The following is a 24,742-nucleotide window of genomic DNA, read 5'->3' as shown; positions in this document are numbered from 1 at the left end:
CTCTCTACTAAGAATTGTTAAATCAACGATCCCTCTTGATCTCGGCCTCAGGAAATTAAGGGATTATGCACATAAAATTTAAAGTTGTTTAAACTGAATTATGTCATTGCTAAAAATATTTTATTATGCATATTATCAATTTTGTCAGTTTGTTTGTTTGTTTGTTTGTTTGTTTGTTTGTTTGTTTTGAGACAGAGTCTCACTCTGTTGCCCAGGCTGGAGTGCAGTGGCACGATCTGGTCTCACTGCAACCTCTGCTCCCACGTTCAAGCGACTCTCCTGCCTCAGCCTCCCAAGTAGCTGGGACTACAGGAGTATGCCACCATACGAGGTTAATTTTTGTATTTTTAATAGAGACAGGGTTTTGCCATGTTAGCCATCCTAGTTTCAAACCACCTGCCTCAGCTTCCTAAAGTCCTGGGATTACAGGAGTGAGCTACCGTGTGCCCAGCCAGTTTCTTTTTTATACTCAGAAACACAGGCATCTTTTTATGGAGTACAGATCTTTCTTAAGACATTTCTAATAGATGAACATGTACACGTTCCTTTCCTTTTCCCTTCCCTCTCCTCCCCTCCCCTCCCTTTCTTCCCCTCCTCCCTCCCCCATTCCTTTTCCCTCCCATTCTGTTTCCCTCCCTTCCCCTACCCTACCTTCTTACCCTCCCCCCCCCACCTTTTCCCTCCCCTTTGGGTCCCTCTCCTCCCCTCCCTTTCCTCCCATCCCTTCCCTTCCCTCCCTTCCCCTCCCCTCCTCTTCTCCCCTTTCTTTTCCTTTACTTTCTTTCTATCTTCTCTGTCCTTTTTTCTTTTTTTTTTATCTTTTCCTTCCTTCCTTTTGTCTTTCTCTACTTCTTCCTTTTTGTTGCTTCCTGCCTTCCGTTTTTGTTGTTGTTGTTGTTGTTTGTTTGTTTGTTTGTTTGCTAGTACTTGTAATGTTTCTGGAGATATTCTTCTAGAGATATTATTGTAAATTTGTGTGAATACATCTATCTGCTGATACATTTTAAAAGTAGAAGTTTTAGATAAAATTGGCCTCCCAAACCATTATACTATCTTAATCTGTGTTGCTTGGTTCCAATGACTACTCTGGTAATGATTTTGCATGCTTTTCATTGAACTCTTTTGAAGACAGATAAAGGTATTAGCAGCACTGGATTCTTGGGACTAACACAATCATTCCATTGCCTTTTGTTTGTTTGTTTGTTTGTTAACAGAACCAGATATATCCTATTCCCTTTCTCAACACCATTTGCCTGTAATTTGTGGTCATTTCAGTGTCTTCTTAGAGAAACTCAACTTTTGGTGCAATGTCTTTCACCTACTACTATGTCAAAAATTTGACATCTCTGTTGGGATTTCTTACCACATGCTGTGTAACAAACCCCAAAACGTGGCTTAAATAACCACCTATTACTTGTTTTAAGATTAGAGTTAGAAAGGTAGTTTTTACAATGTATGCAGCAGGATTGGTTGATCTTGGCTGGGCTAACTCAAGTGTCTGAAGTCAGCTGCTTCATCAGCTGGGGACTGGCTGGTCTATGATAGTTCAACTGAAACTGTGATCTCTGCCCCATGTCTTCTGTCATTCTTCAACAGGTTAGTTCAGGTGGCAGCATCCCAAGAGCAAGAGCAGAAAATCACTAAACCTGCTGAGCCTCAGGCTTAGTACTCACACAATACTATTTCCACTACGTTTGATTGTCCAGAGCAAGTTGTAAGACTAGCCCAGATTCAAGAAGTGGAGAAATATATCCCAACTCTTGATAAGAGGTATTTCAAAAAATTGAAGCCAATTTCCATATACTACAGAATCCATCTGTATCATAACTTCCAGAGAGTTTTCAGCGATCCACTCTATCCTATGCTGTGGGGGGGTGTGTGTGTGTGTGTGTGTGTGTGTGTGTGTATGTGTGTGTATGTGAGAGAATGATAGCAAGAGAGAGACCCAAATTCATTGAAGATCTGCATTTAGACATAGAAGAGAAAAATGTAATTATTCATTCATAGGATGTTCCAGTTAGCTATTTTTGAAAAAAATTAACTTTAATTTTATTAATGAAAGGACTAAGTACAAATAATTTGTGTAAAATAATTTTTTAAATCAGTTAGTTCTTTGAAGTGCTTACAACAAAAAAAATTTGTGATGCCTCAATCCTGACTTTGTTATTTATACATTGTTCTAGCATATTTATATCTTAAATTTTATTAAAAGCATAATCAGCATTTTTATTATTGAGATTATGCAAATGTTGTTCACTACCAAGTAAAGATATATTATTTGATTACTTTTCTGCCACAAAATTTTGCTTCTCAAGGTTTAAGTATCGCTTCGCTTTTTATTTACTTATTATTCTTAAAACATCTGATCAACACTTCCCATATTTATTCAAAGTTCCATAAATTACCCCCCACTATTTGGTCAAAACAGTAACATAGTTAATGAGTACATTTTGTTGCCTTGGACACATTCTCTTGGAGCCCTTTGGCCTACAGCTTCCCTCAGAAAACGTTCTTCAGCCCTACTATTGTTTGAGAATTCTCTCAGCTAGCATTCTGGGAGCTTTCTTCTCCTTTGTTACTTCCTGTATTTCTTTTAAACAAAACAAAACAACAACGAAAAAAGACAAAGTCATGTTCTGTTGCTCAGGTGCTCAGGCTAGAGTGCAGTGGTGTCATCAAAGCTCACTGCAGCCTGGAATTCCTGGGCTCAATCCTGCCTCAGCCTCCCAAATAGTAGAACTAGAGATGTGAGCCACGATGCCCAGTCAATTTTTAATTTTTTTGTAGAGATGGAGTCTAAGTTGCCTAGGATGGTCTTGAACTCCTGGCCTCAAGTGATCCTCCCACCTCCCAAAATGCTTTGAATACAGGCATGAACCACCACATCACAGTATTTCCTCTTTTAACTTTATTTAATTTTCGTCTTTTTTGAATTTCTTTCTCATCATCTAGTAGCTTCCTGATAAAGGCGAAATGGAAAATAATTTTTTGAGACATTGAAGGTTGAAAAGTGTTTTTTATTATATTCTTACACTTCATTGCTCACCTGCATAGTTATATAATGCTATTAATATTTTCAAAATACATTTTCTAGTTTTCAACACTGCTGTTGGGAATCTTAAGTTATTGTAATTCTTAATTCTGTAATTATTTCTTCTGTCTTAGGAAGTTATATATTCTCTTTTTCTCTGGTCTCAAGCAATTTATGGTAGTTTGCCTTTCTGTAGGTCTTTTACAAGATGTTGTTTTGGCTACTGATGGGTACTTTCAATATGGAGTCTCATATCTTAATCAGAGGTGAAGCCAGTTGGACTTCCTGGGTCAAGTGCGGACTTGGAGAACTTTTCTGTCTTACAAGAAGATTGTAAAATGCACCAATCAGCACTCTGTAGCTAGGATTGTAACACACCAATCAGTGCTCTGCAAAACGCACCAATCAGCAGGATCCTAAAAGTAACCAATCCTGCGGGGAGAATTGAAAAAAGGGCACCCTGATAGAACAGAAACAGAACATGGGAGTGGACAACAAGGGAATAAAAGCCGGGCACCCCGGCCAGGAGTGGTAACCCGCTTGGGTCCCTTTCCATGCTGTGGAAGCTGTATCCTTTTGCTCTTCACAATAAACCTGGCTACTGCTCAATCTTTCAGTCCCTGCCATCTTTAAGAGTTGTCACCGGAAGGTCCACGGCTCCATTCTTGAAGTCAGCAAGACCACGAACCACCAGCAGGAACCAACCTCAGACACTGTAATGGTCTAGGAAATGTTTTGGTATTTTTTAACAATTTCTTCTCAGTGTTTTGGTGATATTTTAAACTGACACTCATATTAATCAAATGTTGAAACTCCTGGATGGACTCTTTCTCTGTGTGTTTTTCTTTCCTTTGTCCATCTTTTTGTCTCATGTTTAACTCAGTTTTATTTTCTAATTATTTCGTTTCAGTTTAAAAAATTGACTAGTGCATTTTTTACAAACATTGCAAAAGCTTTTTCTTCTTTTTGAACCCTAGTTTATACAATTATTTTTTATGAGTACATTATATTCTTATTTCTGAATGACAATAATTAATTTAGCAGTTTCTTACTTTTTTGTTTCCTGTGAGTCCTTTTATCATATGTACTAAAATTGACTTCTTTCTTTTATATTTTAGGCTTCTTCAGACAAGAGATATGTTATAATCTTTGGTTCCATTCCTTCATATTTTAGAATGAGACATTAAAATGCTTATTGAAATCTCTGTGCTTGGGTAAGGCTGGTGGCTGGGTGGAAATCACTATATTTAGTGATAATTAGTAGTCCCTTGGATTTTGAATAGGAATCCTTAAATGTCAGTATCTATATGCCATTGCTCAAATCATTCAGCCTTCTAGAGAAAATCTTCTAATATTCTACCTGGCTGCTTTTGCTTCTAATATTCTACCTGGGGATTATAGACCTAGCTGTTGGCATTTCTGGAGATGGCAGGAAAGGGAAATCCTTTAATACATACATTAGAGTTAGTGTAACAATAGACTGCTATAACAAAGAGCTCCCCAAATAATAGATGCTTATTTCAGTCTTAAAATTGTCTAAGTGGAACATCATTCATAGTCATGGGCTCCTACCATCTTGTTTCTTTGTTTTCCTGAAGGTTATTAGTCTTATTTCTAGTTTTAGTTGGGTCAAAGCAATGTCAACTAGGATGTAACAATTTAATGAAGAATATTATAGGACTGGACTACAAGTTCACACATCATTTTCTGTTCATATTCCTTTGGGTAGAACTTTGTCTCATGTTCTTTGTCTCAAGAACTTTGTCTTTTGATTGAGTTGTAAGAGAGGCTGTGGAATATAGAGATTAATGGGCAACCATGTCCCAGCAGTAATTTTCTTACTCAGGGAGGAAAAGTGTATCAATTATTATTGCTTCATAATAAAACACTCCAAACTTTGTGCCATAAAGCCACAACAATTCTTGTATCTTCACAGAATCTGTAGGTTGTTAAACTAGAGAAGATTTGTCAGGAAAAAATATCCTCTTCTCCACAGTGTCTGGGACCTCAGTCTGGGGTGCGTTGATTGGTGGGGTGACTAAAACAGCTGAGACTAGAGGATCTATTTCTAAAATGACCTTTTCAGTCCCATGAATGGTACCTGGGCTGGGTTGATTCATGCTAGGATCATGTGGTATTGTTGCCGGGAGGACTTACAATGTGGCCTCTCCATGCTGTCTGGGCTTCTTATGGTATATCAGCTGGATTCCAAGATTAAGTACTCTGAGAGGGATTATTGTCACGAGAACCAGGTAGAAACTGCATGGCCTTTCCTGACTTAATGTCAAAAGTTCTGTGGCATCACTTTCACCACATTCTTTTGGTTACAATCAAGTCGTAAGTCTAGATTGGAGAAAATAGGAGAGAAATTACTTTCTACCACTCTTTTGAAATGTATCAATGTCACACTGTAGAAGAAAGTGTAGAATTGAGTGTATTGTGTGACCATCACTAGAAAAAAAAGCATTGCCACTAAAAGATAATAGATTTGGGCAAACAACAAGTAAACTCAACCACAACATACATTTGAAACATGTAATCAGAATATATTACATAAAGCCAATTGAAAATTACCAGCCAATGCATCAGAAACTCAAGCACGTTGAAACATATTATTCTTCCTTGCAATCTACATTTTGTTTGCAAAACTTACTCCTCCTCCTGGCTTTCCAAAAATAACATGCACTTCCAAGTTTCCTTACCTTTACTCATGCAATCTCTCTCAGTTTGAAATCATCTTCCCTACATTATTTATTGAAATCCTTCAAAAGATACTTAAATACCATCTCCTCAGAGAGGCTGTCACTGACACTGATCTTTCAAATTACAATTAATCATTCCCTCTCTGATTACTACAGTACAGCGTTTCTGCTTCTACTTAGCACTTACTCTGTTTTGCTTTTATTATGATTGGATATTTATAGATGCACTTTCTTTACTAGTCTGTATGCCCCTCCAGAGACAGATAACTTACCTGGGTTCATTTTTGTTTCCTCACGAGACTTTAATAATGACAGACTACTTTATTGATCATCATATAAGATACAAGTGATTCTATGTTTAAATTGTATGTATTTTACACATGAGTCCACTAGTATTTCTGGCTCTCATTTATGCATTATCTATATGAACGGAGTAGGTTAGAGGTGAAAAGAATAAAGCAAACAGGGAAATTTTGGAAAATGGAGGGGATTTGGGTCTAGATATTATAAAATATTCTAAGGAGAGGAAGTATGTTTTTCCTCTAGACCCAGTCAGTCCCAGTATGAGTAAGAACAGTATTCTATAAAAGCATCTGTATTAGCTCTATTCAATTATGGCTTCTTAGTTATTAGCAACTTAGTATCTTCTTGGATATATATCTGGAAATTCAGAAAGAATTAAATCTTCATCCCTGTTAGATTCTTATGCGCCCCGATGCTATAGTGTTTCCTAATAGTTTTGCTTCTAGATTGAAATATTTTTAACAATCTACTACTAATATCTCTTCCCTCTGGAACCCCCACTGAGGATTTTCTTGCTTTGTGAATCATAACTCAAATGTTCATTCTTTTTTTCAGGTTGATTTAACATATCTTCCTCAACTATTAGCTATTGAGCTGTGGCTACAGTTGGCCACAATGGAGCTTTAGAAACTTCTGGTTAATGCCACCCTGAATCGGGATTAACCAAACTCATATAAGCTACAAGCTTCTTTTTCACTTTTGTCTACTTTTATCTCTACCAATCTCTATCTGCGGTCCCTGAAGATAGCTCATTAAATAATCCCCTTTTCCTGCATAAGCCAGAGATAAATGCATTGATTCATCTCTCAGGGTTTTGAATGGTTTAACTAGGACTATAAAGGCTATAAAAATGAAATTCAATGTTGTATTAACTGCTATTAGCAACACATTACTAATTCCATGAGTCACCATATTCCTCCACACATCTTAAATATTCTTTGCCCTAATAATATTTTTTCATACCCATATAAAGTTCAGTTTTAGAATTTTCATGCCTATTCACCATTACTGAGCAAATAGTGATCATGTGTCATGTTTTGTTTTCTTTAAATTTAAAGAAATAGGTGATTTCTTTAAAAGAAATCATTTAAAACATTACTTATCCCAGCTATGCTGTAAGATGGTTTTTCTGTGAAATTTTTGACAGAATAAAACTACTGATCATATAGAAAATATCCATAAAATTTCTGCCCATGGCCGGGCACGGTGGCTCAAGCCTGTAATCCCAGCACTTTGGGAGGCCGAGATGGGTGGATCACGAGGTGAGGAGATCGAGACTATCCTGGCTAACACGGTGAAACCCCGTCTCTACTAAAAAATACAAAAAAACTAGCCGGGCGTGGTGGCAGGCGCCTGTAGTCCCAGCTACTCGGGAGGCTGAGGCAGGAGAATGGCGTGAACCCGGGAGGCGGAGCTTGCAGTGAGCTGAAGTGAGCTGAGATCCGGCCACTGTACTCCAGCCCGGTGGCAGAGCGAGACTCCATCTCAAAAAAAAAAAAAAAAAAATTTCTGCCCATGTAGAGTTCAGTTTTAGAATTTTCATGCCTATTCACTACTACTGCTTATTATTTTAAAATAAAAAGATACATGATATTTCCCTGGTAGCATATAATTTATAAGTAAAGAAGCAAAGAAAAATAGCTAAATATTGGAAATATGTTCTGGGTTCTGATAAACACTTAAATAGATGCCATTATTTTCTGTCTGTTAAAAATAAACATTCTCCATAGAAAATTCTGTATTTGACTCTTGTTTTTCTTTAATTTCTGTTCTTTTCACTTGCCCACAAATTGATTTGGCACATCAGTAAATGTGATCATGTTTTATTGGTTCCAAGAAGCATATCTATTAATAAAATTGGGATGCATCCTAAAATATTTGGCATACCATAATTGCTGTTGTTACATGGTATGTGAACTTGATCATGTTTGTTCATACCGCCATTACATAAGTTGAGTTTGTACATTTTTTAACATTAAAGAGTTGAGAATTTAATAGCCATTTAAAATAATTTGAAGAAATTTACACTATGATTAAGCATTTAAGCAAAAAGTTACTATGTATACTGAAAGTTCCAGGAAAAGTGCAGTGATATTAATTTGACATGGTAGAAGAAAATGTTTGTCTTGAGAGAAATGAAATGGATTCTTTCAAAGCAACACATAAGAAAAGGAAAGTACTCAAAAAAAGAACCTTATAGAGAGATGAGGCTAAATGTTGTTACTGAGCTCCATGCATAAGGCTTGTCTAACAAATATTAAGCAAAACAACAGAAAGGCAGGTAAACTGGCAATGAGAAGTAAAAAATTTCAAAGGAGCAAGAGCCTCATATGATCCATTTATGCATTGTACAGAAGTATCTTTATAAGGTGTCAAATATCACTTTGTCAGAAACTTTGTGCTTACTTTAAACAGAAGCTACCTCCAGTGACATTCAGTTCAAATGAGAAAAAAAAAAGAAAGAAATATTGCTGTGTCATAGGTTAATGGAATGTTTTTGTGTCTTAGAGGCATGTACAAATTACGAAATATCTTACATTAGATGCCATCTTTAATGAACCATGGTAATAAAATTGCAGTTAAATATAGAAAAAATATATTAAAGCAAGATTGTATAAGACATTTATTAAGCTACGATTTTTATTTTCTTCTTTTCTAGTTTCCAATAATGTTATAAGCCACCATTATTGTTATGATCAGTTGAGGCATTATAGTAATCTCTTTATGTTCATTACCTATTTTATTATTTGTACCTGTTCAGTAAGGCAAATGTTATTAACCACAATTTACATATTAAAAATTTAAGACTGGGAGAAAGTTTATTATAGCTTGGAAGTGACAGAGCCAGGGTGAAAACCTGAGTCCTGTGCTGTTGCTATACTGCCTCTCAATTAAATCATTAATGGTTTTAATGAAGCATTCCTTGTACCCTCCTGCTTAGAAGCCTACCAGTAGTAGGAATATTTAGAACAAGCTGGCTTCTAGGCTTTAATGCATTTGTTGCTTTGTATCTTTAATCATTACAGTCTAACTAGATTACTATGCTGGTCAACTCCCTACTTGCTCTCAGATCCATGACCCAACCTTCCACTGCTTTTCTTTAGACTGCAAGAGGCTACGTTTGCTATTCTGATGTTCCCTTTGATTTTCAGGGAGGCTATTGCAGAGAATTGAGGGAGGAGGCAGGAAAAATGCCTGAGAAATCTTCATCAGAGATCCTTCTCCACCACAAACAATGCTCTTGCTCAATCTTTCCATGAATTTTTTGAAGTCTCCTCATATAACTTAGCTTCTCCCCTATCAAATGCATTCACTAATTTCAATCTACTCTATGGTAGGAAGATATTCAATTATAATTAGTATTCATTTCATTTTTTTCCTACTTATTATATTTTTGCTTTATCTTTATCTCATGTGATTCTCAAAATATATTTGACTTACAGTTGAGGAAGTTGAGGTTTATAGGCTCACACTGACATTCCTATACAAATGTTGATAGGAGATGGCAGAAGGAAGGCTCACTTCCTCTGTCAACTTACTTTGAATTTCATCATTTTTCAATCCTATCCTTATGAATCCTACATACAGGTCAGTAGATCTCTTATACCAAAGTACCTGGAGTGTTTGATAAAAAGTTTCCCAGACTCTATCCTAAAAACTATTAAACAAAACTTCCAGGATCAAGTCCTAGAAACTACACTTCTAACAGTCCTTGAGTGAGCCTGACCAATTTGAAAACCATAACTAAACCTGTCTGCCCTCAGAGTCATAAAAGGACTCTGTCTTTTTCTTGTAAATGAAACAGAAAACTGATGTTCTTAACACCTTAAAGTATTGTGTGCTTTAGATCAGTATTTTGTTCTAAAGTTCACTTGAAAAAATAATAAGTTGATAAAAACATTTTCATCAAAACTCCACACTTAGGAGTTTAGTTATTTCATGTACCAATTTTTATACAGTTTTATGAAGTTATATTATTGACAAAAACATGTGAGTACTTTCCCTAGACACATTCTTATCATGGTAATAGATTCTTTCTCACACATTTATTGATGTTATAGTCAGGAAGAGTGTTATGTTTGCAGATGTGAAAATTATCTTAATTTTCTTCATTCAGACTTAAGGATGTTTGCCAGTTGGTTTTTCCTTCCTAGAATGTACATAAATTTTTTTTTTTAATTTTTCACAAAGGAGAACTTTTGGGATATAACACATTAAAAATGATATCAAGTTGTTCTCTTTGAAAAACTGTATCTTTTTCATTGTATTTATTTTATGATATTAAAATCTGACTACAATTTCAATATTCCAAATCATCTATTGGTAGTATAATTCTAAAACATTAAAAGGCATTAGTATAGTGACTTTTTTAGAAAACAGAAGTGAGACTGTTCATATAATTATTTGGTGAGGACGGTTTCTTAAAATACCTTCAGGAAAAAGTAGTTAGCAAGTACTTAAGTTTATGTGATCTTCAAGTTCTTAACACTAGAGTGATATAAGTGAAGAAATAATGAAGATCAGAAAGAATGTAATTTTCTATGTAAAATAAGATATACATACATTACAGAAATGTCTCCCCACATATCATACCAAAAATACATATACATTAAAATTTTAAAATATTAATTACCAGAAAGAGACATTAAAGATTCAATACACCGTCTATGTGCTAATATTAGGACTTGGGGGCAAGGTATATATTTATAGACTTTGAAAAAAATCAGAAGCACCATAATGAATTCATTACTCTAGTCAATATTGCATGCGCTGTAGCAGGAAAGAAGATTTTCACAAAGGCTTTTAAGATTTAAAATTACATATAAATGATAATTATTTTCATGGTCACGCTAATCAAGACTAGATTAGCATGATCATTAGAGTAAAATCTGTCCTGGCCAGATCAGAAAATTATTCTAAAAGTCATCATTTGAACCTGGGTACTTTTTTCTTTTCTCTTAATTCTTGCTGTCTCCCAGGTGAAGGATTGTGCTAATGTCATCCTGAAGATCATTTATTCCTGAGCATTACTAGTCTGAGCGTAAGTCTAAGCATTACTACTAGGCATTTTTTCCCTTAACCCCAAGTACTTCATTTTCAGCAGAACTTGAAGGATAATATGAAGGCTTTCCCAAGGTTAGAATCAATAATAGATATAGTAAGAAAGCTGACTTCTGGAGAGGTGGCTATATCACATATGAAGACCATTTTGCTACTTTTGTGACAGTTTTTCGGTCGTTTTAAAGAACTCTGTAAATACAAAAATATATAACGTATTAACTCAGGGATGAAAAACTCTTTCGTGATCTGTGACCTTGGACAAAATGCTGAGATTGGAATAGATAGTTTTGAAAGTTCTCTCTGGCTCTGGAAAGCTATGATTCTGTAACTTACTCTCAAAGTGTGCAGGTAACCCCAGAAAACATCTCAGAGGAAAACTTGGAGAGTAAGACTGACTTGTTAGGATCTTCCAAAAGTGATTGGAATATGAAAATAAAATGAAAAGTTTCTTGGGCTCTTACTGACTTTTTATAAAATTGAAGACTCCCTTTGGGGCTGCATATCTGCTTCATGAGACATGGAACTGCATGCTTTCCACTGGCTCTCGTAGTTAAAGATTCATCAACTGCTCTTCTCCTCCTTCCTTTCATCCTTTTGCTTCTCTCTTTAATTCCATCAATAGCTATCTTTTTTTTAAAGTAATATGTTAGAAAAATATGTCTGAGGATTTCCAGTATATTTTCAAAGCTAATTCTTTATTGCAGAAGAAGACGAATTCTTTCTTAGGTGCAGACTTAATTTACATCTTTCTTGTCTGCAGATGCTTAGGTTGTTGCCCCTAGTACACAGTAAGTCACTCTCATGTAGCATTCAATTAAGAAGGTACAAAACATTTGCCAATAAAACACAATGTCGTTTGTTGTGAGGTTGGCTGGCAATGTGAAACTGCCTAAGTCACTTACATACACTGTGCACCTTGCTTTGGCCATGATTTGGCTCCAATGCCACGTTTCTGACAAATGTCAGACCTATATGCTTATACTTACCTGGGAATTAGTCTATTGTTTTTCTTAAAAATTGTAGATTTTCCAATCATACTATGCTTGTGGGAGATTTGAAAACCTTCTTGGCAGCACTGCCTGACTCATATTTAGACTTATTTCATGTTGTTAGATATTTTCGATCCAAACTTGGGCCTTATCAGTTTAATTTATCTAATCTTGACAATAGCATCCAGGCTAACTGAAATGATTTCTAACAATGTTTTGCTGATCTCTGTAATTGCTGAGTGAGAATAAAGATGCTGTAGTACATAGCAGCATTCCTTATCTGTGAGGCTTACATTTTGAGTTTGAGATCCCCCTAATACCCACTCACCAGTGCAATTTTTATTGGAGCTATATTTTGGTTTTCTCATCAGATCAGTTTTCCATGTTCATTTCTTGACATGACCATGTTTAAGAGATTCAAAATCATTCTTTGTTATTATAGAGTGCTGTAGAATACAGCTTTGCATTTTATGACTAATTATGAGACTCATAATACTTGAACATAATAGGCTGTGGTTGATCTTGATCCAAGGGAATCTCCTTAGTAAGTTCAGATGATCTTGTAGTTAAGATCTAGAGGCTCGAAGCCCAGTGATGACAAATCCATTTTTCACAGAATACTAGGCTAAAATCATGTAGTGGTGAAGCTCAGGAAACAAGCATCATAGTCCCCTTATAAGCCTCCTGTCTTGTTTTCTGTGCAGGACTTCCAATTATCTAGACAAGAAAATGAATTTCTCCATGGTGTTTTTTCCTCTTTTCAATAAAAAAGTGGCATTCCTTTCGTGTGACCTGTTTGATGTTACTGCATTGCTACAAAATATCACTACTTTCTGTCCAGAGAAAATGTCAGTTACTCAAAACATCCCTTTTTCTTTAAAATGTCTTTCAGACTTTGTACAGCATAAAGTCAAGTGGTGACTCAGTTTACATGGTCTATTGAATTGATATGTGACAGCCAAATAAGATAATTCATGGCCTAAATTTGCTAATTGAATTCACTTTATTTGTTAGCTGTCATTTATTTGTTTATTTATTATTTTACTATTCACATGGATTTTAGGAATTGTGCTCACAAATTATCTTTACTTTTTTTGCCCTTTTCCAATTCATTTGTCAAGTTTTCATGTGTGGGTCTGTTTCTGGATGAGATCTTTCAGTCTGGTAGTCTATTTGTGATTACTGTGCTGATACCACAGTTTGTAATACATTTATAAAACGTCTTTATACCTTATGTATAAAGATCCTCTACATTGCCCTTCTTCGGCTCAGCTTTCTTGACCATTTGCTTTTCATATAAGTGTTGAAATCAATATGTCAAGTTCGCCAAATCTTCTGTTGAGATATTTATTGATATTATATTTACTTTGATGGGTATTACAGTTTGGAATAATTGAGATATTCGTAATATTGAATGTTTTAATAAGTGAACATGTGATAGCTGTTCATCTATTTAGATCTTCTAAAATTTTCATCTAATTTGGATATCTTTTTTCTATAATGGTCTTACATATTCTTTATTTATTTTTCTCTGTTACTGTCTTTGCGGTTGAGGGATTTTTTTCTAGTAGTATATTTTGATTTTGTGCTATACATTTTTGTGTACTTATTACAGGGCTTTTTGGTTACAATGAGGCTTATGAAAAATATCTTATAGTTACAACAGGCTATTTTATATTGATAACATCTTAGCATAGATTGCAAAGAAAGCATCAAAAACAAACTCTATACTTTTAACACCATCCCTCCCTACACTTTGACTTTTGATGTTTCAGACTGCATATAGCTCAAACAATTATTACACTTTTGTTTTTTTAATAGTTTTGTCTTTTAGTCCTTTTTTTTTTTTTTTTTGAGACGGGGTTCCTGTCTGTTGCACATGGCTGGAGTACAGCGGTGCCATGACAGTTCACTGTAGCCTTGAACTCCTGGGCTCAAAAAACGCTCCCACTTCAACCTTCCAAGTAGGCAAGAGTACAGGTACATGGCAGCATGCCTTGCTACTTATTTTAATTTTTTATAGAGATGGTGTCTTACTATGTTTCCCAGACTGATCACCAACTCCTAGACTCAAGCAATCCTCCTGTCTTGGCCTACCAAATCATTGGGATTACAGGTGTAAGCCATCATGCCTGGCATCTTTTAGTTTTAATATTTAAAATAAAAGTGGTCTGTTTATCATAATTACATTATTAGAGTATTCTGAACTTGTCTGTTTTTTCATCAGTGAAGTTTTGTTTTTACCTTTAGATTTTTTGTTTGTTATGTGTCAGCATCCATTTATTTCTGATTAAAAAACTCTCTGTACTATTTCCTGTAAGACAGATCTGCTGTTGATCAATTATCTCAGCTTTTGTTTGTCTGGGAAAGTCTTTACCTGTTTGTGTTTAAATAAACACAAAAAAATTGCTTTTTTGGGTATTCTTTGTTGTCAGTTTTTTGTTTTGTTTTGTTTTCCCTTTCAGCACTTTAAATGTAGCATCTCACACTCTCTTGGCCTACAGGGTTTCTGCTAAGAGATTTACTGAAAGCTGTATTGGAATTCTGTTGAATGTGCTATGTTTATTTTCTCTTGCTTCTTTGAGTATTCTTTCTTGGTCTTTGAGTTTTGCTAATTTGATTATGATGTGTCTTGGGAAATTACTTTTGCATTGAGTTTCATTGGAGACCTCTGAACTTTCTGTACTTGGATGGTGTTGTCTATATCAAAATCTGGCCAATTTTTAGCCATTTTTATTAAATATGTTTTGTAGGTTAATTTTTCCCCCTTGTCTACTTTGGGAATTTCCATTATGTGGAGATTAATGTGCTTGATGGTGTTCCATGATTCTTGTAGGTCTTCTTCACTCTTTTATATGCTTTTTGTCTTTTTGATCTTCTGGTTGTGTAATTTCATATGTTCTGTTTTCAAGCTCATTAATTATTTTCTCTGATCAGGTTTGCTTTTGAAGGCCTCTAATGGGTATTTTAAGTTCAGGTTCTAGGCTTTCTATTTTTTAAATTGTTGTCAATGTTTTTATTGGTTGTTAAATTTCTCATTTTGTTTTTGAATTGTGTTCCAAATTTTATTCAGTTTTCTACCCCTATTTTTTTTGTGATCCCCTGAACTTCTCCGAGAGAATTATTCTGAGTTCTTCAACAGATATTTCAGAGATTTGCAATTATTTTGCTGGAGCTTCATTGGCTTCTTTTGGTGGTGTCATATTTCTCTGAGTTCTAAAATTCTTGTGTCTTTACCTTGATGCCTGTGCATTTAAAAAGACAGCCACATCTTCCAGCTTTTTCAGGTGTTCTTTAATAGTGTTTAACCATTACTTGTTAGTATCAGAACCTAAACACTATCCTGTTGTTGCTTCTCATTCTGGAATGGACTTATAGTAAGCACAAGAATTAATGCACTACACTTGACATAACTTGTTGCTCTGCCATTGTTTCATGGTATGGGGAAACTTACAGTGAACCCTAGAACTTAAATACTGCCCTGAAATGATATTGCTGTCCTGCCGTTGTTTCCCAATGACCATCTTCTGGGAAAGTAGGCACTAGAATGTAATACTAACCTTTTAGTTATTTACAGGCCAAAAGAAGGTTTCACCTAAGCTCCTGGGCATTGTGAAAAACCTGGCTAGGGATTCAAGTCTTGTTATGAACTGTGTCCTCTTTTATGATTATGGCATTGAACATTCTCTTCAACATGGTGTTCCCACTAATCTGAGCACTTAATAGCCACTGAAATCTGTACATTGGTCACTAAGATCAGCACTTCCTTTTTGTCCCCAGTTTAACTCAGGTGGTTAAGTCCTCCTGGCACTCCCAGTATTTCCCATGGGACAGGACTATAGTCAGACTCCCATGAAGATTCCCAAATCAGTGAGGAGATCAAATGTGTACCTCCAATTCTCTCCTCCCCCATTGGCAACCATGGGTTTAGAGAAATTCTGTGAGTGGCAGTATGCCAGCTTGCAAGGGGGTGTCATCTAAAGTGAATATTTATTTTACTCATTGCAGCTTCTCTGAATTCTGTGGGTCTAGGAGTTTCCTCCACTTCTTTTTCAAGTTCTGATGTCTCCAGGGTGGTATTCTTATCTTTTAATAGTTTCTAGTTGTATTTTTGTAGAGGGAGTATGCCTGGGGATCTTCATTATTTTGCTATCTTGCTCATGCCACTCTCTCATTTAATATTTATAACATCTATTAAATAGGTACTATTACCTTCTGATTTTACAGAAAACTGATAAATGGAAAAGCAGTGTTTTGTTCTAGGTCACTCAGCTACCATATGATGGAACCAAGACTTTCACCAAGGAAATATGACTTCAGTGTCTTACTGGTCTTAGGTTACACAAGAACTATTATAACATGGTTCATAAAGATAAATTCCTCTTCTGTAACTCAAAGGTCACTCAGTTAAATTTAGCTTTCTGAAAAAACAAATTCTACTTAAGATGCCAAATCTCATGATGACAAATATCAGTCACACCAATCTTCACTCACACTTAGGTAAAATAGTTAATTCAAGGACGTATAATTACATGAAAATAAAATTGCCGACTTTGTTCTGGAAATATAAACATTTACAAACAAAATATGTAAATAAAATTGATTTTAAAAGAGATAAAATTAATTTATAGTGAAGTGTGTTGTTTCTTAAATGTTGAATAATTCCTCAGTCTTTTCATTAAAGCCAACCATAAGACTCATTCTCCAATGCTGACATGACTGATCTAGTCTCTAAAACCCATCTTTTTTTTTTTGTAAATTGTTGTTAAAAAGCCACTAGTGAGCAAGTTTTCAATACCTCTCTCTGGAAATCAAGGCCATTCAACCGAAACAAACTCCGTCTAGAGAAAGTGACCATTGCTAGAGCTAACAGACTAATTGTAAGTTGACTATTGGAACTAACATTCTATGTGTTCACATTGAAGCTCTGTAATGCTTGATAGAAAAACACAGGAACAGCCACCCCCTCACTTGGTGCTGGATATAAAATATTTTCTATCTTAGGGAATATTGACAGTGTAATTTTTACTTGTTTGATGAATTAATTACTTTGTTAACATATTTTTGTTAGAGGGTATGATGGCACATACTTGTATTCCCAGCTACTTGGGAGGCTGAGACAAGAGGATTGCTTGAGCCCATGATTTGGAAGCTGCAGTGAGCTATGATTATGTCACTGCACTTCAGCATGCGCAACAGAGCGAGACCCTTCCCTAAAAGTGAAATAAAATAAGAGATATATTTGTAAAGGTTTTTTTTTTTTTTTTTTAAGGTACATATCTGGACACAATATCTGAGAGGGATTCTGCTATTTTAGTGGTTTCTGAGTTCCCAGTGCCTCCTTCAAAACATACATAGCTCTACCTGTATTTCATACATTTAGTTTTCTAAACTTGGAAAAGTTAAAGGAAAAAAGGCCAACTGCAGTTTAAGTACACATGACACAGACACTTGTAGAAAATCTGTGGTTGCTTAGCAACCAAAGGGTGCCTCATTTGGAGAGCTCAGAGAGGTGCACAATGTGACTTCAGGATGCATGAAGGGCAGCAGGAAGCACTGAGTTGACTGAATTAATTCAGAATATGGAAGCAATATTCAAATAATATACATCTGTATGTGATTATTCCCAAAGGATAATAACTGTTGCTGCTAAGCTCCCCTCTGCAGATGTAATAAGGAGAGGGTTTCAGAGGCAATATAATATTAGCTTTTGAATTTTACTTCTACAAACATGCCTTGTGCAGTTAGGGTGCTGTGGTAACTGCTGAAATAACATGTTAGTAACCAGAGTAGTTATCAGCATCTCATTGGTCAATTGATACGTCAGTGAAAGAGATTTGATTTTTAAAATCTCGCCATCCCTAATAAAGATCAGCGATCATTAAAATTAACCACATGCTGATTCAATCAGTATATAGCTTTGTTAATTACTAGTTCTTTCTTCATGTCCATCTGTTTTTAAGATTTTAGTGAACCTGCACCAGATGTTCATGTAAATATAATAAGCTGGTTGCCATGTAAATATAACATTTTCAAGTTTGTTGTGTAACAGTCTTTCAATTTATGCATACTGTTGTCTGTGTGTGTTTTTTTTTTTTTTTTTTAGTGGCTTAAATACAAAACTGATAACTTTGTTAAAAGCCCCAATAGAGACTGCTTCTATTTACTTCTTTGTGTGTGTGTGTGTATGGAGGGGGAGGTTGGTTGCTATTTATTTATCATATATTGTGCTAGGTGTTCAAATCCATAAGATGTAGCAAAACATCTCAGGGTTTTCTAGGAATGGCAGCATAGAAATTAGATAAAACTCTTCCATTTTCCTTAGTTCAATAGTATAAAAAACCATCAAATTCACAGTAAATATGATCTATTCAAAAGGAATGATAAAACAGTAATGTGATTCTTGCACACAGATGCTTCAGTTTGGTCTGTCACTACCATCCCAGCCTCCAGACTATCTGGAAAATTCGCTTGACTGATTAGAGGGCTGACACATGGCATTTTCACATGTTTTACATAAGGGATTGCTGAAATTGATCAAACTGAAGGATTATGGGATTGATCAGAAGAAAGATTGTAAGACTCAAATTAGGGCAAATTTAGGCTTTTTGAAAAAGAAAGTGCATTTTAAAATACTGCCCTGTGCAATAGGCTTAAAAGAGTGTTTCAGTAAGTAACAGTTTTATATCGACTAAAATGTTTGAACCCAGCTGGTTATGGATATAGCAATCAAGTAGAATCTAAGTCACAATATAATATTGAAAAGATATCAATATAAAGAGCTGAGATCTAAGACAAACTGTAAAATGTGTATTAATTTCTAAGACTAATCACATTTTACCTAAACTTAAGGGATTAGTAAATTGAATTCACTAACAAAGTTTAGAGGCAGAATATTTTCTCAGTAATCAAAGAAAATAAGCCTGTGAAAATTTTACAAAAAAGGTTTGAATAAAATAGAAACATAATTTAGAAGTAAATAAGATATATTATGTGAAAAGAGGGAGAGTGTCCCTTTGTGCCATTATAGAAAGAAAGAATTCCCATCACTTTGCATTTCCTGCCAGGAACTCTAAAGCAAACAATATATCAGAACACCCAGAATCATGGGCTTAGAATGAGAATTTGATTACACAGACTTAGGAAGAGAGGGTGAAAACTCCTAATAAATGTGTGTCCACATAGTTTTTGCTATTTTATTAGACATTCATTTACTTTTTATTTAATTTTAAAATAAGGAGAACATTCACATGATTCCAAAAATCTGTAAAAATATACATAGTGCAAATTATCCCATGCCATTTCTATTTTCATCTCATTTGCCTAGTTCCCAGAAACTCCTCTTCATGTGTCACCACTGTCCTTATTTTCTTAAGTATCTTTCCAGAGTATTATTGTGCTTATAACAAAAACATTGAATATATATTTTTTTCTTTCATTATTTCTTTTCATTTAATTTTTTTAATTATTAGATTTTATTCTTTTTTAAATTTTATTTTATTTTAAGTTCTGGGATACATGTGCAGGATATGCAGGTTTGCTTCACAGGTAAACATGTGCCATGGTGGTTTTCTGCATCTATCAACGCATTACCTAGGTATTAAGCTCAGCAAGCATTAGCTATTTATCCTGATGCTCTCCCTCCCCCTGCTCCCTGGACAAGCCCCACCTTGTGCTGTTCTCCTCCCTGTGTTCATGTGTTCTCACTGTTCAGCTCCCACTTGTAAGTGAGAACATGTGGTGTTTGGTTTTCTGTTCCCATGTTAATTTGCTTTTGATAATGGCTTCCAGCTTAATCCATGTCCCTGCAAAGGACATGATCTCACTCCTTTTATGGCTGCATAGTATTCTGTGGTATATATGCACCACATTTTCTTTTTCCAGTCTGTCATTGATGGGCATTTGGGTTGATTCCATATCTTTGGTATTGTGACTAGTGCTGCGTGCTGCAGTAAACACAACAGTGCATGTACCTTTATAATAGAATGATTTTTATTCTTCTCTATATAAACCCAGTAATGGGATTGCTGGGTCAAATCACATTTCTGGTTCTACATCTTTGAGGAATTGCCACACTGACTTCCACAATGGTTGAACTCATTTACATTCCCAACAACAGTGTAAAGCATTTCTATTTCTCCACAGCCTCATCAGCATCTGTTGTTTCTTGTCTTTTTAGTAATAGCCATTCTGACTGGCATGAGGTGGTATCTCATGGTGATTTTGATTTGCATTTCTCTAATGGTCAGTGATGTTGAGCTTTTTTTCATGTTTATTGGCTGCGTAAATGACTTCTTTTGAGAAGTGCCTGTTCTGGTCTTTCGCCCACTTTTTGATGGGGTTGTTTGTTTTTTTTGTTTTAAATTTGTTTAAGTTCCTTATAGATTCTGGATATTAGACTTTGTCAGATGGATAAAGTGCACATGTTTTCTCCCATTCCGTAGGTTGCCTGTTCACTTTGATGATAGTTTCTTCTGCTTTGTAAAAGCTCTTTAGTTTAATTAGATCCCATTTGTCAATTTTGGCTTTTGTTGCAATTGCTTTTGGTGTTTTCATCATGAAATCTTTGCCCATGCCTATGTCCCAAATGGTATTGCCTAGAATTTCTTCCAGGGATTTTATAGTTTTGAGTTTTACATTTAAGTCTTTAATCTATCTTGAGTTAATTTTTGTGTAAGGTGTAAAGAAGGGATCCAGTTTCAATTTTCTGCATATTAGACAGATCATGGAGACAGAAAATTAGCAAGGATATTCAAGACTTGAACTCAGCTCCGGATCAAGTGAACCTGATAACTATCTACAGAACTCTGTACCATCCCCCCAAAAACAAAACAAAACAAAACAAAACAAAACAAAAAAGAAAACAGAATATACAATCTTCTTGGCGCCACATAGCACTTACTCTAAAATAGATCACATAATTTGAAGTAAAAAAACTCCTCAGTAAATGCAAAAGAACTGAAATCATAGTAGCAGTCTCTCAGACCACAGCACAATCAAATTAGAACTCAACATTAAGAAACTCACTCAAAACCACACACAACTACATGGAAATTGAACAACCTGCTTCTGAATAACTCTTGGGTAAATAATGAAATTAAGGCAGAAATCAAGAAGTTTTTTGAAGCCAATAAGAACAAAGAAACAACAAACCAGAATCTCTAGGATGCAACTAAAGCAGTGTAAAGAGGGAAATTTATAACACTAAGTGCCCACATCAAAAAGCTAAAAAGATCTCAAATTGACACCCTAATATCAGAACAAAAAGAACTAGAGAACCAAGAGCAAACAAACCACAAATAGTAGCAGAAGACAAGAAATAACCAAGATCAGAGTGGAACTGAAGGAGATAAAGACATAAAAAACCCTTCAAAAAATCAACGAATCCAAGAGCTGGTTTTTTGAAAAAAAAAAATTGATAAAATAGATAGATCACTAACTAGACTAATAAAGAAGAAAAGAAAGAAGAATCAAATAGATACAATAAAAAATTATAAAGGGGCTATCACTACCGACCCCATAGAAATATAATCAATTATCAGAACATACTATTTAAAGCTCTATGCAAACAAACTAGAACATCTGGAAGAAATGGACAAATACCTGAACACATATATCCTTTCAAGGCTGAACTAGGAAGAAGTTGAATCCCTGAATAGACCAATAATAAGTTCTGAAATTGAGGCAGTAATAAATAGCCTACCAATCAAAAAATGCCCAGGACCAGATGAGTTTACAACTGAATTCTACCAGATGTACAAAGAGGAACTGGTGCCTTTTTTTTTCAGAAACTATTTCAAACAACTGAAAAGGAGGGATTTCTCTCTAACTCATTTTATGAGGCCAACATCATCCTGATACCAAAATCTGGCAGATATACAACAAAAAAGGAACACTTTAGGCCAATATTTCTGATGAGACTCGACAAAAAAAATCCTCAATAATATACTGGCAAACCAAATCTAGAAGCACATCAAAAAGCTTATCCACCATGATCTAGTCAGCTTCGTTTCTGGGATGCAGGGTTGGTTCAACATATGCAAATCAATAAGTGTAATTCACCACGTTAACGGAACTAAAGACAGAAACCACATGATTATCTCAACGGCACAGAAAAGGGCATTAGTAAAAGTCAACATCCCTTCATGTTAAAAACTCTCAATAAACTAGGCCTTGAAGGAAGGTGCCTCAAAATAATAAGAACCATTTATGGCAAACCCACAGCCAATATCATACTGAATGGGCAAAAGCTGGAAGCATTCCCCATGAAAACTGTCACAAGACAAGCATGCCTTCTCTCATCATTCCTATTCAACATAGTATTGGAAGTTCTGGCCAGGGCACTCCGACAAGAGAAAGAAATAAAGGGTATTCAAATAGGAAGAGAGGAAGTATAATTGTCTTTGTTTGCAGACGACATGTATTTTTCATTATTTACAACTTTCACATCCTGGCACAAATTCTACAAATTCAGTAAATTTATGTGTAATTAAAATACTCTGTGGTTTCTTCTTTTTTTCCTGTTTCTTCAGCCACTTTAGCTTGATCTATTCAAGAAGCCATGGGGATATAATTTCCAGGATAGACTTTGAAAACTATATTGTTTTACTTGTGTTTGTATATAAAAATGACTTAGAGTTTTGGTTTATAAGAGCATACTTTTCTTTTCAAAGTTTCTAATAATATTGCTGCAGAAAGCTGACCCTGTATTAGTCCTTGCCATACTGTTCAGCTATGGATAGTGCTTTTAAGCTAGTGGGCATTTAAAATTTGTTTCTGAATAATGTGTGATGTTGTTAATTAGCCAGTCCTTTTCAGAGAAATGTAGTAAATAAAAATGATGTATTATCCAATTTACATTCTTGGACTGCAGAGACTTAGATTACTAGAGCCAACGTGAAAAAGTAGCATCCTAGAAGTTTGAATGAGCTGAATACTACCCTTAATGGGTTTTGGAGATGGAGAAAATAAAGTACAGTACAGTCTTGTATGAGAAGTTTGGAATAAAGAGTGGGGAGATGAGTTAAAGTGGTTCGTCTTCTGATTTTTGGTCTCAAAATTCATAAGTCTACACCAAGAATTTTGGTTATACTCTGCCATGTGTATAAAGTACTTACCCTCTCACTCTGTTAAACTGCAGACAAATTTTAAATGACTTTCCTTTTATTTTGATGATTATCTTTACAACCCATTTAATTTATTCCTGATAATTACCCTCTAAGCAATTGGATGACTTAATTATTAAAACAATAAAAACTTGAGCAATGATAAAAAAAAAAAAGACCAAGAAGAGCAAAAATAACATTACAACTTATAAAAAAGAGACCAGGGTTAAAAACAAACTTCAATAAGCCAAGTCATACTGGCTTATTTTTCCTGTTGTAATCACAAAATATTAGAGTAAATAATTTCACAAGTATGCTTTTACTGAAGAACTGGACTAGGAAGCTATCTATGCCAAACCAACCTGGTGGTAGAGTCAACATGGCTGAGACAGTCAGGATGGCAGAGAGCTTTGCTTTCAATAAGAAGTTTATTTTATGGAAGCAAGCAAAAGGGAAACAGTGAGATCTCTGGAACTTACAGTCTTCTTATATCATCTTTGATGAAAAAAGAATACTAAAAATTGAAACATTTTACTGACTTTATCTTGGTTCTTTTAAAATGCTTGATTTGAGATTATTTCAGGCAACTTTAATTGAATCATTTTGGATAACAGCAAGTCTATTTCCCTGTCTTCTTGTCATATTTAGGATCTTACTTTTTTTTTTTTTTCCTAGATGTTTTGCTCCTGTTATGGAGAAAGGTATACATCATTAACTCTTATCTAAACTCTTAGAGCATGCAAGCTTTTTTTTTTTCCCCAAAATGTTTATTGTGTTTTTCTTTTTTTCTTTTCTTTTTTTTTGAGACAGAGTCTGGCTCTGTCCCCCAGGCTGGAGTGCAGCCATGTGGTCCCGGCTCACTGCAACCTCTGCCTCCCAGGTTGAAGCTATTCTCCTGTCTCAGCCACCTGAGTAGCTGGGACTACAGGCATGTGCCACTACGACCGGCTAATTTTTTGCACTTTTAGTAGAAACAGGGTTTCACCGTGTTAGCCAAGAGGGTCTCAATCTCCTAACATCATGATCCGTCCGCCTCGGCCTCCCAAAGTGCTGGGATTACAGCCGTGAGTCACTGCAGCCGGCCTGTTTCACTTCATTTTATGTTGAGTTGAGCTGGTCAAAAATGAAGAAGCAATCTAGTAAACACGTGGATGTTAATTTCTGGTCATGTTCAGAGTAAACACAAAGATTGATTTTTATTTTTATTTTCAAAATTTACATTTTAAGAAAGGAGTACTTTGGGTGCAATTTGCCCAACTGTAGAGCCTGGAAGTAATCCTAAATTAGTTAAATCTCCATGTGTAACTATTGAGCATGATAAGCTCACATGGAGGAGGCAACTATTTATCTGATAAGACAACAGAAAGAATAAATCAAATCCTAAGCAAGAATTATTATTTTAAAATTCAGTTTATTGTATTGAAATCTTTGAGAAAGAATTACTTCTTTAACCTTTTCTAACCAGTAATAAGAACATAACTTGTTATGCCAAAATTCATAGCCTCTTCTCCAGTTGTTTGATAATTAATGAATAAGCACAATAAGAAAACT

The sequence above is a fragment of the Trachypithecus francoisi genome, unplaced genomic scaffold, assembly GCF_009764315.1.
Source record: "Trachypithecus francoisi isolate TF-2019V2 unplaced genomic scaffold, Tfra_2.0 Lachesis_group12, whole genome shotgun sequence".
In the NCBI taxonomy this organism is placed as follows: domain Eukaryota; kingdom Metazoa; phylum Chordata; class Mammalia; order Primates; family Cercopithecidae; genus Trachypithecus; species Trachypithecus francoisi.
Note: the sequence above shows the minus strand (reverse complement) of the source record.